The sequence below is a fragment of the Artibeus jamaicensis genome, unplaced genomic scaffold, assembly GCF_021234435.1.
Source record: "Artibeus jamaicensis isolate MK-2021 breed Jamaican fruit bat unplaced genomic scaffold, CSHL_Jam_final contig_540, whole genome shotgun sequence".
Classification (NCBI taxonomy): domain Eukaryota; kingdom Metazoa; phylum Chordata; class Mammalia; order Chiroptera; family Phyllostomidae; genus Artibeus; species Artibeus jamaicensis.
The window spans coordinates 3,169,211-3,184,225 of record NW_026521879.1 but is presented as its reverse complement, the minus strand read 5'-3'; the positions used below and the strand labels follow the sequence as shown (position 1 = coordinate 3,184,225).

General features: G+C 39.7%; 1 protein-coding gene across 5 annotated transcripts in view; it reads left to right on the top strand.

Annotated features, from left to right (window-relative positions):
• CADPS2 (calcium dependent secretion activator 2) overlaps positions 1-15,015 on the top strand; it is a 621,734-nt gene that overhangs the window by 185,790 nt on the left and 420,929 nt on the right. The window lies entirely within an intron of this gene.

Sequence of the window (15,015 nt, the reverse complement as noted above, 5' to 3'; positions counted from 1 at the left end):
TCAGCCATCCCTTAATCCCTCCCAGTGCCAAGGCTGTACTGTGAAGGCTGTACTGTGTGGTTTCCCTGTTACTTCCCAGACTAGTGATGACGTTCCTACTCATGTTGTTTACCATTTCATCTTTCGATGGAGATTGAATGAGAAGAAAAAGTTTAAAGTTACATAGACCCTGACATACGTTCACAATGCAGAACAGAATATAACTTATGTAGTTTGATATATACCCAGTAAAATTTTAAAGAATTTGGTCATATTACAAATTCTCATTTATTTTTATATTCAGGTATGGATATAAGAAATCCACTTTCAGGATTATTAAATCTATAAAAGAATTCAGGGTTGAACTTGTTATGCATATTCTAACTATTCTATGCTTTACCATAAATGATTACCCTTATGAAGATTAAAACTAAGTAGATACATTATTGCATGAAGAATAGTACAAGTTAGAATACAAAGGATAATGACATTTTCAGTTAAATTCAAATCTCATTGAGAATCCGTGCTGTGCTAGATACTGTGCTAAAAACTGAGTATTGAAAAAAATGATAATAAGACTTAATCCCAGTCCTCAAAGAGATTAATAGAATAGATAATTTTGTGGAGGGAACTGTGTCAGCTGTTGCATAATAAACCACTTTAAGAATCAGTGTACATCAGGGCAATTTTTGTTATAAACTGTAAAAATGTCTCATCTGTTATTGCTCGGCAGTTTGTGGACTTCAGGTCTTGGCTTCACTCAGCCACGTGTCTGTGACAACCTTTGGATCACATAGACACCTCTGTTCATCTTGCATGTTTGCTCATCCGTGGGTTGATCTAGGGTGGTCTCAACCAGGGCACCAGAGCTCTTTTCCTTACATTTTCTCCTCCTCTATCAGGCTAGCACTCTTTACTTTAGGGCAGTCGGGTTTCCAAGAGAGTGGGGGGACGAGTGCAAGGCCTCCTGAGCCTTCGGCTCAGAAATGGTGCATTGTCACTTCTGCTCTGTCTGTTTCCCTCATTACATCATAGGGCCATTCAGATTTAGGGGGCATAGAAACAAATCCCATCTTCTAATGGAAAGACCTGCTTAGTCACATTGCAAAGGGGTGTGTCAGCACAGGGAGGGAGGTAACTGGGGCAGATTTGCAATCAGTGTACCTACCACAGGGTAGTTTTGTAGGCGGTTTTGTAGAAGGGACAAAGCCTATATAAGGTCTTATATATAGTGACTATGGTAATAGCATAGGAAACTATAAGCTATTTGAATTGAAGAAGCATACATTTTAGAACTGATAATAGTGGAAAATTAGGCTGAATTGAAGGAAGAAGGAACAGGCTGGAGAGGCTCATGCTCCAGTCCTGAAAGCTTGGGTGTTATTCTTTGGATAGAGGGACCATGTAAGGTTTTATAGCAAGCAGGAATGCCTGTGTAAGCGTCATTACTTTTTTCCTACAGGTTGCTCTGGCAACAGAGTAAATTCAAGGTGAGAAAAACAGGGATGGGAGATCAGATGCTATTGCACAATTCTAGAGTGAGGGGATGGTTATGAAGGCCAAACTAAAGCAGTGGAAAATATTTGTTGAGGTGTGGTAAACCTGTCCGTGTTAATCATTCATTCAAACAAACACTGTTGAGCCTGGCACCATGTTAGGTATTTGAGAAGTGTCAGTATTTCCCTTTTATGTCACAGACGCTTCTTGGAGCTTTGGAGCTATTACACAACTTAAACTTTACTCATAAATCCCCCTGTTAGACCTGCAGGAAAATAGAGAGCAATAGCAATCCTGGCTTACATAGTAAACAGACCATGGCTAGTGATACGGTGATTTAAAATGTATCTGTTTTAGCTGTTTGTTTTTTCTAATATACTTAATTACCAAAGCTTTAATGATAGCAAAAGTTCCATTTTAGCATATTCAGATTTTTGCTTGATTCAGAAGTATTATGAGAGGGGAAGGGTTTTCAGGAACAAGGATAGAGGACACGTGGACAATAACAAGGGGGGAGTGGAAATGGGAGGGAGGTGGGTAGGCTGGGATGGGGGGAAAAGGCAGAAAACTGTACTTGAACAACAATTAAAAATATATAAATAAATAAAAATTAAAAAATTAAATAAATATGAGGAAAGGGTATATTTCTATATATAAAAATGAGTTTTTAATGCATATGTCAAATATGTGGGAGTAGTGATTAACTTATGGGAGACATTTAGGAGAGAATACATTAATATTTATGAGGATTTACTAATTTGCAAACAAATATAAAAGTTTAAACAAAGATTTAGGTTTACCTTAAAAATCTTTTTTTTGAATTTAAATTTTTATTGTATTTTTTTCCATTGCCATTTAGTGTCCTTATACCTTCCCCACTTCCCCACAATCACCACACTGTTGTCCATGTCCATGAGTCCTTCTCCTTTTTGCTTGATGCCTCTACCCCCTAAACTGCCCCCTCGATGACTGTCTTCCTGCTTTGTATCTGAGTCTGTCTTTCTTGCTGTTCAGTTTGTTCATTAGATTCCACATATGACTGAAATCATGTGGTGTTTGTCTTTCTCTGACTGGCTTGTTTCATTTAGCATAATGTTCCTCAGGTCTTGTTGTTGCAAAGGGTAAAACTTTTTTCGTTTTTATGGCCAACTACTATTCTGTTGCATAAATGACCGATAGTTGTTTTATCCACTTATCTATTGATGGACACTGGGCTGCTTTCATACCTTAGTGATTATAAATAATGCTACAATGAACATAGGGGTGCTTCTGTTCTTTTGAATTAGTGTTTTGAATTTTTTGGATAAATCCCCAGAAGTGAGGTTACTGCGCCAAAAGTCAGATCCAGTTTTAATTTTCAAGATATCGCTGTACTGCTTTCCAAAGTGGTTGCATCGATCTGTGTTCCCACCAGCAGTGAAGTAGGGTTTCCCTTTCTCCATATCCTTACCAGAACTTGTTGTTTGTTGATGTACTCATGATAACCATTCTGATCAGTTTGAGGTGGTCTCATTTGGGTCTTAAATATTAGACCCAAAACCATAAAAATTCTAGAAGAAAACATAGACACTAAAACGTGGGACCTTGCTTGTAGCAATATTTTGTCTGATATATCTCCTAAGGCAAAGGGAACAAAAGAAAAAGCAAATGGGACTACATCAAACCAAAAGATTTGCACAGCAAAGGAAGCCATCAATAAATAAACAGACAGCCCATAAAATGGGGGAACATATTCACAAATACATCTGATAAGGTGTTAATATCCATAATTTATAAAGAACTTACAAAGCTCAACACCAAAAAAAAAACAACCCAACTAAAAAATGAGCAAAGCCTGAACAGACACTTCTCCAGACAGGACATACAGATGGCCAATACACATATGAAAAGATGCACAATGTCACTAATCATCAGAGAAATGCAAATTAAAAATCTTTAAAAATAAAGATATGGCTTTCTGAAAATACTACTTGCTGTTTGCTATTTATTATCAGTAAATTACTTAGAGTAAGAGTTCTGTTCCTGCCAAATCCCATTATGATGCATTTAATTACTTGCAGAAAACCTATATAGTTGTTTTCAAGCAAATTCAGTATGTTTTGTGGGTTCTTTGAAATCTCTAATAATATCATAGCCCTGGATATTGTGACTTGTAGAGTAATTTATTGAAGCCTCTTCAGTATTCCCTGCATCTTAGAGATGCTATCTGGCCAATGCTATGTGAATGTATTTGACTATTTTTCTTAGAAGAGTAGAGATTTCTGGAAATGTGAACATTCTTAACAGAGATTGATGAACATCAGAGGGATAGAGATCAGCTGATTTTTTTCCTTCCTAACTTAATGAAAATTATAACCCTTTTGAAATTTTTTATTGGAACCTAGGTGCTAGGATACATGCATACGCCTAGTTTGTGCATAATGCCTTTCTCCTGCCTAGATGATGACCTTTTTAAGAACAGGGCCATGTTGTGCCCCTTGTAAATATAGGTTCTGGCTCATATCATTACCGCATATACAATGAGTATTACATTTTTGTTGTGGTTAGTGATTACTTAAGTCTCATTCCTTTGGGTAAACCTCAGGAATTTAGAACCTATAGCTTCCATTTTTTCTCCTTCGTAGAGAGTACCTCCCTCCATGGTCTTAGTCAGGGAAGACATTCTCCACACCAGGATGAATCATGATTAACTAACTGATTTAATCAAGATGAATCTACTCTGATTTTCAGGCTCTTTTGGTCATGTACTTGTGAAGCACTGCTAGCTAGGGAGACACTGAAGTTCTGGTAGGTTTCTGAGGGAGGAAAATTCCCTTGCTTTTATATAGAGAGACAGGAGAAGAAAAATCTTAGTGCTTCTGAGTGTGGTCTGCCTTTCTGCCTATTGATACCTGGTACAATAGTAGCCACATGGGGGATCATGAAGTGAGCCTACGTAAGGAGAAAATCAACATACAGATTTCCTTGCCCAAAAGCAGAGTGGTCTTATGAAACCTATCATAAGGTAAAATAGTGTAAAGCAAAGAAGCAATGGCTATTCATTTCTATGGAAAAATTTTGAGCGTCTCAGACCAAAAAAAAAAAAACCCTACTAAATCAAAACTTAATTACTTCCAGTTTTACACTAAACATAGCACCCTTATTGATTCTCTTAGATTTTTCTGATACCTTAGGACACATCTTGCTAATGGATGCACTAAATAACTCAACATAAAGCATGGATACTCACAGGCACATTCAAATTTATGGCAAGGTGATGCAGAGATGCTGAGTGTGGTTCCCGGGGAAGGGGCCTGGTGGTGCCACTCTTGCTGCTTGGGGTGAGCACTGCCTCTATAATGACTGGCTGCAAAACAAATGCTGGATGTTATTTTCCATTTTTAACCTTTTTCATAAAGGTGAAAGTCCTCTTTAGATTTCCTTTGGTGAGTGAAAACAGGTAGGTCTTTGATAAAAGTAAACTTTCAAAAAGTCTGGGACACCTATATGGAGGCCAAAGTGCAAATGGAAGAAGTAGAGACTTTCCAACCACTGCATCAATCAATTCCAGTAGCATATTTTCAGTCTTTAGCCTGCCTGCAAAGTTCAGCAGAATGAAAGCCTCTCTAATACTTGGCTGTTAAAAAGAAGTTCTATGTATTGAATAAGTGTTGTTAAAGAACAGATTAAAGTATCTGTCATCCAGCACCCTTCCCTTCTTTTCCATTTAAACATCCTGGGTCCAGGAGAGAGGACTCAGATCTGGTCCAAAAAACATTTTTGTAATCAGGCTTCATGAACTAATAAGTGGTTTGTGCAGGTCTTTACTGTTTCTATTCCAAGGAAAAGAGGAAATGAGGGTGGTTTGAGGGCATCATCCTTCATGGATGCATCGTCAGTTATAAAAGATTACTCCATGATGAAAGCTCAGAACTGATTGCTTATTAGGGATAAGTGAGTTTTAGGACTGTTCTATTGAAGCAGGGTTTCTTAGTCTTTTAACATTTTGGTCCAGATAATTATTTATTGCATAGGGCTGTTATATGCATTTTAGGATATTTAGTAACATCCCTGGCCTCTACCCACAAGATGCCAATAGTACTTTCCCATTGTGACAATCAAGAATGTCTCCAGAAATAGCCAGATATCCCTTGGGAAGCAAAATTGCAACCCTCCTAACCACTGCCACGTTGTGAATCATTGTGTTAGAGGTAAGGATTGTTTCTTACAGGTACATTTGCCCTAAGACTCGGGGAGGAGAGAAGGTAAGTCCTATCTACCACTGTCTTAAATAATTCATCTTATAGAGAGAAAAATACAATGAATTAGTAAATTCTTCCAATTGGTCTTTTCAACCATACAAAGAATCTCTAGAGTTGAGGTATATTTTGAGCCTAAATATAGTTATTATTTCAACTCTTCACCCTTAAAAATGAGCAGACCAAAAAAGTAAAATTAAAATTACATTATTATTTTAAGATTTTACTTATATATTTATTTTTTTAGAGAGGGGAAGGAAGGGTGAAAGAGAGGGAGGGAAACATCAGTGTGTGATTGTCTCTTGTGTATCTCCTACTGGGGACCTGGCCTTCAACCCAGGCATCTTGCATAGACTGGGAACTGAACCTGCAACCCTTTGGCTCGCAGGCTGGCACTCAACCACTGAGCCACATCAGCTGGGGAAGAATTACATTGTTTTTTAAATCCCATCCACAAATGTTAAATAATCAGATGTTAAATTTAACAAACAGGTTCTAATATTATTATTAGACAAATTTGGCTCTTCTTGCCAGTGCAGTAAAGAATTACAGATCAGCAAACCTATTAGTGTACAAAGTTTATTAGTGCTAAGTTCTCATGGAAGAGAACAGGCCTAGCTAAGGTGGGAGTTAAAGACAAGAGCTTGGGTGGCAAGAAGCATGGGTACCAAAAAGCATTGGGTCTTTTGTTCTGATGACTTAAGTAGTTGGCAGGATGGGAGTGAGGGAGTTACACATTGATTGGTGGGTAAAGGCGGTGCCAGCCGCCCCTAGGGGGATGTGACTACCCAAACATTAGGTAGGTGTATGTGGGGGTTCTTTTTCAGGTAGTGAAAATAGTACATAGAATTTCAAGGACTCTCCTCCTTCCATTTAAGTCTTAGGATGTTTAGGATACTTGGTAATCTTAGTAAGATTATTACAGAAATTTACTGAAGCCCAGTCTCGAGGAGTCTCCCCTCCTGTACTATTATAATTTTGCTTGTGTTGTTCAGAATGCCTGGAAATCTTATTGAACCAGGATCAGGACTGCTGGGTCAATGGGTGAGACATGTCTTCCTTTGCTTCTAGCATCCTGCGTTAAGTTCTTTGTTTGATTGTAATGGCAAGGGCTCTGCCTTTATAATCCCCTCTGGCCACTCATTCCTAGCTGCTATCTAACAATGTGATGATGTAAACTGTCTTCTTAGTGTGGCTTCATTTTGTCTGTGTTCATAGAATAAGCCAGAAATTCACACTTTATTTGAACCAGAGAAAACTCTACATGGAAAGATAGTTCAGATGTGAACAGAATAATGTCTCAATAAAACTGTATGAATGGGACAAGTTGACTGGTTCCAATTTTATTTTTAAAAGCAAGTATTAACTAAAATATTGTGGGTGAGTAAGTACTACAACTGATTTTGTCAAAATGACAAAATTCTCTCAACATGCCTCTGATCGAAATGTTGGTGTCCATTTGTACACTGGGAAACAGGGTCTATTTTCTCCTTGTGTTGCCCCAGGGCTTCTCCACCTGCGGGGCTTTATAGCACACCTGGTGCAGAGGGTGCATTCTATATAGTAAATAATAAATGTTGGAATGTTACCAATTTATTGACTCCCCAAAAGGGACATCCAGTGAAAATTGAAATAAAAACAAACATTAAAACATCTTTAAAGTAGTAAAGATACTATAGTTAACAACATTAAAGTAATGTAGTAAGTTGTGGTCATCCTTTCCTCTGCCCACTACTGCCCTTCCATTTACCACATCTGTTTTCATTTTTTAATCTTTTTAAAAATGTTTCAGTTCCATTTGACATACAGTGTTATTATTTCAGGTGCATTGCTTACTAATTAGACATTACATAACTTACAAAATGATCATCCCAAGAAATCTTACACCAATCTAACACTATACCTAGTTATTAGATTACTGTTGACAGTATTTCCTATACTGTACTTTACATCCCCATGACTATTCTGTAACTACCTACTTGTACTTTTAAACTCCTTTACCTTTTTCACTCATCCTCCCAATCCCCCTTGCATCTGGCAACCATCAAAATGTTTTCTATCTATGAGTCTGTTTCTGTTCTGCTTGTTCATTTAGTTTGATCTTTTTTATCCTCACCCAAGGGTATTTTTTTCAATTCTTTTAGAGAGAGAGAAAAAGAGGGAGAGAGGGAGAGGAGAGACAGACAGACAGAGACATCAGTGTGAGAGAGAAACTTTGATCGGCTGCCCTCTTATACTCACCCCAACAGGCAGTCAAACCCGTAACCCACATATGTGCCCTGACTGGAATCAAACCAGTGACCTTTTAGTCTGTGGAAAGATGCTCCAACAAACTGAGCCACACTGGCCAGGGCATTAATTTTGATTTATAGATTCAATTATTGATAAATATGTATTTATTGCCATTTTATTATTTATATTTTTTTATCTTTTTTCTCTTAAAGAAAACCCTTTAACATTTCATATAATACTGTTTCAGTGGTGATATGCTCCTTTAGCTTTTTCTTGTCTGGGGAGCTCTGCCTTCCCAGACAGAATGGTAGCTTTGCCTGGTAGAGTAGTTATTGTAGGTTCTTGTTTTTCATTACTTGGAATATTTCTTGTCACTTCTTTCTGACCTGAAGTGTTTCTGTTGAGAAATCAGCTGACAGTCTTATGGGAGCTCCCTTGTAGTTAACTAACAACTTTTCTCTTGCTGCTTTTCAGATTTTCTTTGTCTTTTACATTTTGCATATTAATTACGATGTGTCTTGGTGTGGGCCTCTTCAGGTTCATCTTGTTTGGGGAGTCTCTGTGCTTCCTGGACTTGTGTGTCTATTTCCTTCACCAGGTTAGGGAAGTTTTCTGTTCTTTTTTAGAACAGAGAATCTGTTTTTGGAAAACATATTTCCAATTTCTTGCTCTCTTTCTTCTTCTTCTGGCACCCCCATGGTGCAAATGTTGGTGTGCTTGAAGTTGTCCCAAAGCTTCTTACACTATCTTCATTTTTTTTTTTTTTTTGCTGTTTTGATTGAGTGATTTTGCTTTCTTATATTCCAAATTGCTGATTTGGTTCTTAGCATCATCTCCTTATTGTTGATTCCCTAGAAAAGTATTCTTCATTTTAGTTAGTGTATCTTTCAATTATGACTGGTTCTTTTTATGGTTCCTATGTCCTTTTGCATGCTGTTAAAATTCTCACCAAGTTCCGTGAGCATCCTTATAACCATTGTTTTGAACTCTGTATCTGGTAGGTTGCTTACCTATCTCCATGTCATTTAGTTCTTTTTCTGACATTTTCTCCTGTTCTTTCACTTAGGACCCTTTTCTTTATCTCTACACTTAGGCTCCTTCTCTATGTTTATCTCTATATATTAGGCAGAGCTGCTTTGTCTCCTGGATTTGGTAGAGTAGCCTTGTATGGTAGGTGTCCTGTAGGGAGCAGTGTCACAACCTGCCCAGTCACCCGAGTAGGGCACTCCACATGTACTCCTGTGTGGGCTGCATGCACTCTCCTGTTGTAATTGAGCCCGGATTGCTATTGGTGTCACTGCAAGGGATTGACTGCAGGCCAGTTGGCTGTGAGAGCCGGCTGTGACTGCAGTGGAGGAGTAATTTTGCAAGAGCCAACCGTACAGAGCAGGATTTGCTTCAGTGGGACTTTGGTGCTCACCAAATATACCCCTTAATTGTATTACTTATGAAAGTGGTTGGGGTTGTAATCCAGCATGCTCTGAAGCTGTCCACCAGGTGCACTGGCTCTGGGGTCTCCTGGGAGGTGCAAAGTCAGCCACCATCTATATCCCACCTGGAGCCACCTGGCACAAGCTAGTGATCTGCAGATGGCTGCTCCTTTTGCTGGGCTTGGAGGTGCCCAGGAGAGGCCAAACCGTGACTCTAAGCAGGCTACTGCTAGTGCCATGTCTGGGCCAGTGGCAAGAGGTAGGGGGTAGTTATGCAGAAGCCAGGTACTGCCTGCTTGAGAAGTTTTATGAAAGTCCAAAGCATAAGGCAAGAGAGACCAGTTGTATGGAAAAGCCACTGGAAATGGCTTGGATGGACCCACAAGTTGGGTGAAGCTTGATCTCAGGGAATCACTGGGGCAGGGCAATCAGTGTGAGCCAGGTTAATAGAGACTCAGGTATGGTGCCCTGCTGTCAGCTCTGTGGAGTGAGGAGGTGGGGCAGAAAAGGAAGAATGGCATCTGTAGCACTTTTGTCTGGCAGAAAGCTACCCCACCCCCAATTCCCAGGCAATACAGTTCCTCCTCAATGTCCCCGGTCCCTTTCAAGCTACTGCCTCAGCACTGGAGCTCAGAGGGAGTGAGTCTGTGCATGGCTGCTTAGGTAGAACTGCTTGGGACTATAGAAGCTCTCCATCTCCTTCAGCCACAATCCCTGCTAGTTTTTACAATCAGAAGTTATGGGGACTTGTCTTTTTTGCTTGCTCTGGAATCCTGGGTTGGGGTATTAGGTATGGGCTGTGACCCCTCACTGCTCAGGGGGTCCTCCATAGCCAAGATATCTATCCCTCCTGATTTTAAACCACCACACATGGGTGTGAGACCAGCCAGTTTGGCATCTCTGCCCCTCCTGCCAGAATCCATGTGGCTTCTTCTTTAAATCCCTAGTTGTAGTCCTTCCATTCAGCTAGATTTAAGGCTGTTCTAAATGCTGGTTGTTTTGTAGTTTAGTTGTCATTTTGATGTCTCTACCTCTACTGTTCCATGAGTTTGAGCCACTGTTTTCTTCTGCCTAAGCTCATTTCACCACTTTATTCTCCTCCTTCTCTAACCCATTTTCCATATAAGGCAGTCAGAGTACACTTATTAAAAAGTGAACATTTTGAGACACTTAAATGTCACTTTCCCAGCTTGGAACCCTCCAGTCTTCCTTTTGTCCTTAGGGCATAATCCCAAATCCTGACCATGTTTGTGACCCTGAACACTGATTGCTATTTGCCTTTCCTCTCTCCTCACCCTCAGCTCTCTGCTCTCACTTTGCCAAAGTTATGTTTATTCACATTCTTTAACTTGCCATTTTTTTCCTATGTTAGGGTCCTGAAACTGCTGTTTCCTTTGCCTGAAATCTTCCTATCTCATTCTTTGCTTGGACAATTCTGATTTATCTTTCAAATCTCAGCCTAAGTGTCACTTTCTTAGAGCAATGCCCTGGACCTCTAAGCAGAGTTCAGCTCCCCACTACATCTCTTCTTCCTCTTCATACTCTGCGTTTTCCTTTCAGAGCCCTTATAACAACCTGCAGTTACACATTTGCGTGTGTAGTTGTTTAAAATCTGCCCTTACTGGATAATGTGCTCTACAAAGTAGGCTTATATCTGTTTTCTTCTTTGATGTAGGAGCCACATTACTATTTGTCTAGCACATTGTATAATCTCAGGAGCTATTTTAGTGAATAAAGTTGAATTCACTTTGCAAGATGACAATATATCAGGCTAACAATGTAAGTTTATATTACATTGTCCTCATGTTGAGTCGTTAGGCCTAGGTGAGCATTTAATATTGGGATAGAGTAGGAATGATTTGTTCCTGCCTCCCATAAATGGCATTTTAGGCAGCATACCATACATGAAAACTGGCAACTGGCCAGGTACATACACTAATACATGATTTCTACTTTCCCAGAAAGTAAAAATAAAAAACAAAACAAAACATAAAAAAACAGTGTAAAAGTGGTTAGGCAGCTTTTCTTTTTTTTTTTTAATCTAATTTGAAAAATATATTTGATTGATTATGCTACTACAGATGCCACATTTCCCCCCTTTATTCCTCTCCACCCTGTGCACCCCCTCCCACCTGCATCCCCCCCTTTTAGTTCATGTCCATGGGTCTCGAGTATAAGTTCTTTGGCTTCTACATTTCATATACTGTTCTTAACCTCCCCCTGTCTGTTTTCTGCCTACCAATTATGCTACTTATTCTCTGTATCTTTTCCCCTTCTTTCCCCCTCCCCTGCTGATAACCCTCCATGTGATCTCCATTTCTGTGATTCTGTTCCTGTTCTAGTTGTTTCCTTAGTTTGCTTTTGTTTTAGGTTCTGTTGTTAATAATTGTGAGTTTGTTGTCATTTTACTATTCATATTTTTTATCTTCTTTTTCTTAGATAAATCCCTTTAACATTTTATATAATAAAGGCTTGGTGATAATGGACTCCTTTAACTTGACCTTATCTGGGAAGCACTTTATCTGACCTTCCATTCTAAATGACAGCTTTGCTGGATAGAGCAATCTTGGATGTAGGTCCTTGCACTTCATGACTTGGAATACTTCTTTCTAGCTGCTTCTTGCCTGCAAGGGTTTTTTGTTGTTGTTGTTGTTGTTTTTTTGAGAAATCAGCTGACAGTCTTATGGGAACTCCTTTGTAAGTAACTGTCTCCTTTTCTCTTGTGGCATGTAAGATTCTCTCCTTATCTTTACTCTTGGCTAATGTAATTATGATGTGCCTTAGCATGTTCCTTCTTGGGTCCAACTTCTTTGGAACTCTGAGCTTCCTGGATTTCCTGGAAATCTATTTCCTTTGCCAGATCGAGGAAGTTCTCCTTCATTATTGGTTCAAATAAGTTTTCCATTTCTTGCTCTTCCTCTTCTCTTCTGGCACTTCTATGATTCGGATATTGGAAAGTTTAAAGTTGTCCTAAGGGGTTTCTAAGCCTCTCCTCATTTTTTTGAATTCTTGTTTCTTCATTCTTTTCTGGTTTCTTTCTTCCTTCTGGTTCATGCCATTGATATGAGTTATGGTTTCCTTCCCTTCACTGTTGGTTTCCTGTACATTTTCCTTTATTTCACTTAGTATAGCCTTCATTTTTTCCTCTAATTTGCAATCATAGTCCTCCATTTCTGTGAGTATCCTGATGACCAGTGTTTTGAACTGTGCATCTGATAGGTTGGCTATCTCTTTGTTGCTTAGTTGCATTTTTTCTGGAGCTTCTATTTGTTCTTTCATTTGGGCCTTTTTTGTTGTTGTTGTTACATAGTAAGGGCCAGAGCCTTAGGTGTTCACCAGGTTGGAGCAACCTATCTCGCTGCATTGTGATGCTGTATTGCTGTATGTAGGGGAGGGGTCCAAGAAGGAGCAATGGCACTCACTCCTCTCTCTGCTGTTTTTTAGCCATTTCTCCTGCTACCCACAATCAAATTCGGCCCTTCTGGTATGATTCCTGGATGGGTCGGCTTGTGTAAGTTTTAGGAACCTGTGCGTCTCTCCAGTGAACTCTCATGTGAAGCTGGGAGTTTCTTCCACTGCTGCTTCAATCCCTGCAGGTGTTTTCAGCGAGAGGCTTTGTGGGTTTATTTCCCTGTGCTGGAACCCTGGGTTGCGTGGTCTGTTTCACTCAGCAGTTGTTCCTTCCAATTTATCTGCATGCAAATGTGAGACTGCTCTGTCTGGCAGCTGCCACCTCACTGGGTCCACCAGCTGCTGCCTTGCTTTGAGTCCTCTCCACCTGGCTGCCTGTCTCCTCCCCTCTGACCAGTCTGTATGAATGTTTCTTCTTTAACTCCTTTGTGGTCGAACTTCCATACAGTTCAATTTTTTTGTTGGTTCTGGTGGTTTTTTGTTTTTAAATTTGTTGTTGTCCTTCTTTTGATTGTGCAAGGAGGCACAGTGTGTCTACCTATGCTTCCATCTTGGTTGAAAGTCCCATGTGGTTCATATCTAATTTGTTTTTTTATTTTTTAAAATTATTTTATTGTTCAATTACAGTTGTCTGCATTTACCTTACCACCACTTCCCCCCACCCCAGCCAAACCTATCTCCCTCCCCTGCTTCTACCCCCCACCTTGGTTTTGTTCTTAAGTCTTTTGTAATTGTTCCTGAAAACCCTTCCCCCCATTATCCCCTCCTATGTCCCCTCTGGTTACTGTCAGATTGTTCTTAATTTCAATATCTCTGGTTATCTTTTGTTGATTAGGGTCCAATTAAAGGTGAGATCTTATGGTATTTGACACTCACTGCTTAGCTTATTTCACTTAGCATAATGCTCTCTAGTTCCATCCATGCTTATTGCAAAGGGTAGGAGCTCCTTCTTTCTCTCTGCTGCATAGTATTCCATTGTGTAATACCATGGTTTTTTGATCCACTCATTTACTGACGGGCACTTAGGCAGCTTTTCAATCTATATTGAACTAGGAAACTCAAGACTTTAACCAAAATTCTTATGTATTTATTTCTTACTTTAGAGTTTATTCAAATTGTTATATACTATGAGTCATTGCTGGGGGGGGCCTCCACCCACAGGGTCCCCCCAGCTGCCATGGATGGAATAAGTCTACCAAGACATGATCTGCTTGGGGAGCAAAGGTGGCTGATCTGTCAAAGAAGGTCCAAGAGCCTTTTCCTCAATGGGCTTTTATTGGGTTCATTTTACACAGGAATACAGGTAAAGCTCATTAATAATTATCTGGCAGTAAGGATCAAACAATAGATAATATACAAAGAACTCTGAGGGCCTATTTTGAGTCAGGGTCAGATAGCTAAGAAGCCATAAAACTTTGAGGAGCAAGCTCACTTTCTGCTTGGACCCTTATCATTTAATTGAGACCATTCTAAACAAAGCAGTTTCACAGGATTTTACATATTCTTTCTTAGGTCTGATTTTCCTAGGGAACCCGCCATTTCTAGCACAGGGTGACACCCACCACCAGCATTGTTTCAGGCTTAAGGCATTGTTTAAGGCTTATGTCAGTCAGGGGAAGTAAGGCAGCCAAGAGATTAGGAGACTTCTGGAAGACAGAATGAGTACTCAGGCTAGGTCAAAGTGGAGGGGTGAGGGTCCATCACGCCCTTTTGCTATAGCTGCTCAAGTCCTTCCCTGGGGGCCTCCCCGTGATTATGCCTGTCTTAGGTTGTTGCCCCCTTGGGGAATTTTACTGGTCATTGGCTAACTGATCAAGCATTGGGGGCCAAGCAGGGTAAAGAAAAAGGAGAAGTGATGCCCCTGCCAGGGAGATAAGCTTTTTCTCCTTAGTGGCTTATGGTCTGAAGGTCACTCACTCAGCCCTAGCCATGGGGGGGTGGGTTATAAATTCTGAAACCAGGCAGGGTAGTTCCCAACATATTGCTTAGTAGCTTTTTGGCCAATAGGATTTCAGTATGCACTGCACTAACATAAACTCTTGGATTGGCTTAACTACCTCTGATGTCACAATTTACCCATTAGGAAGTCATAATTTTCTTGAAATCACATTATACTAACAACAAGTCTTTTTTCATGTTAAGAAAAGTAATCTACCCAAAATAAAAATACTGGAAGGAGCAAGATGTCTTTGATCCACTCAGGGCTTTTCCATTAATATGCTTTAATT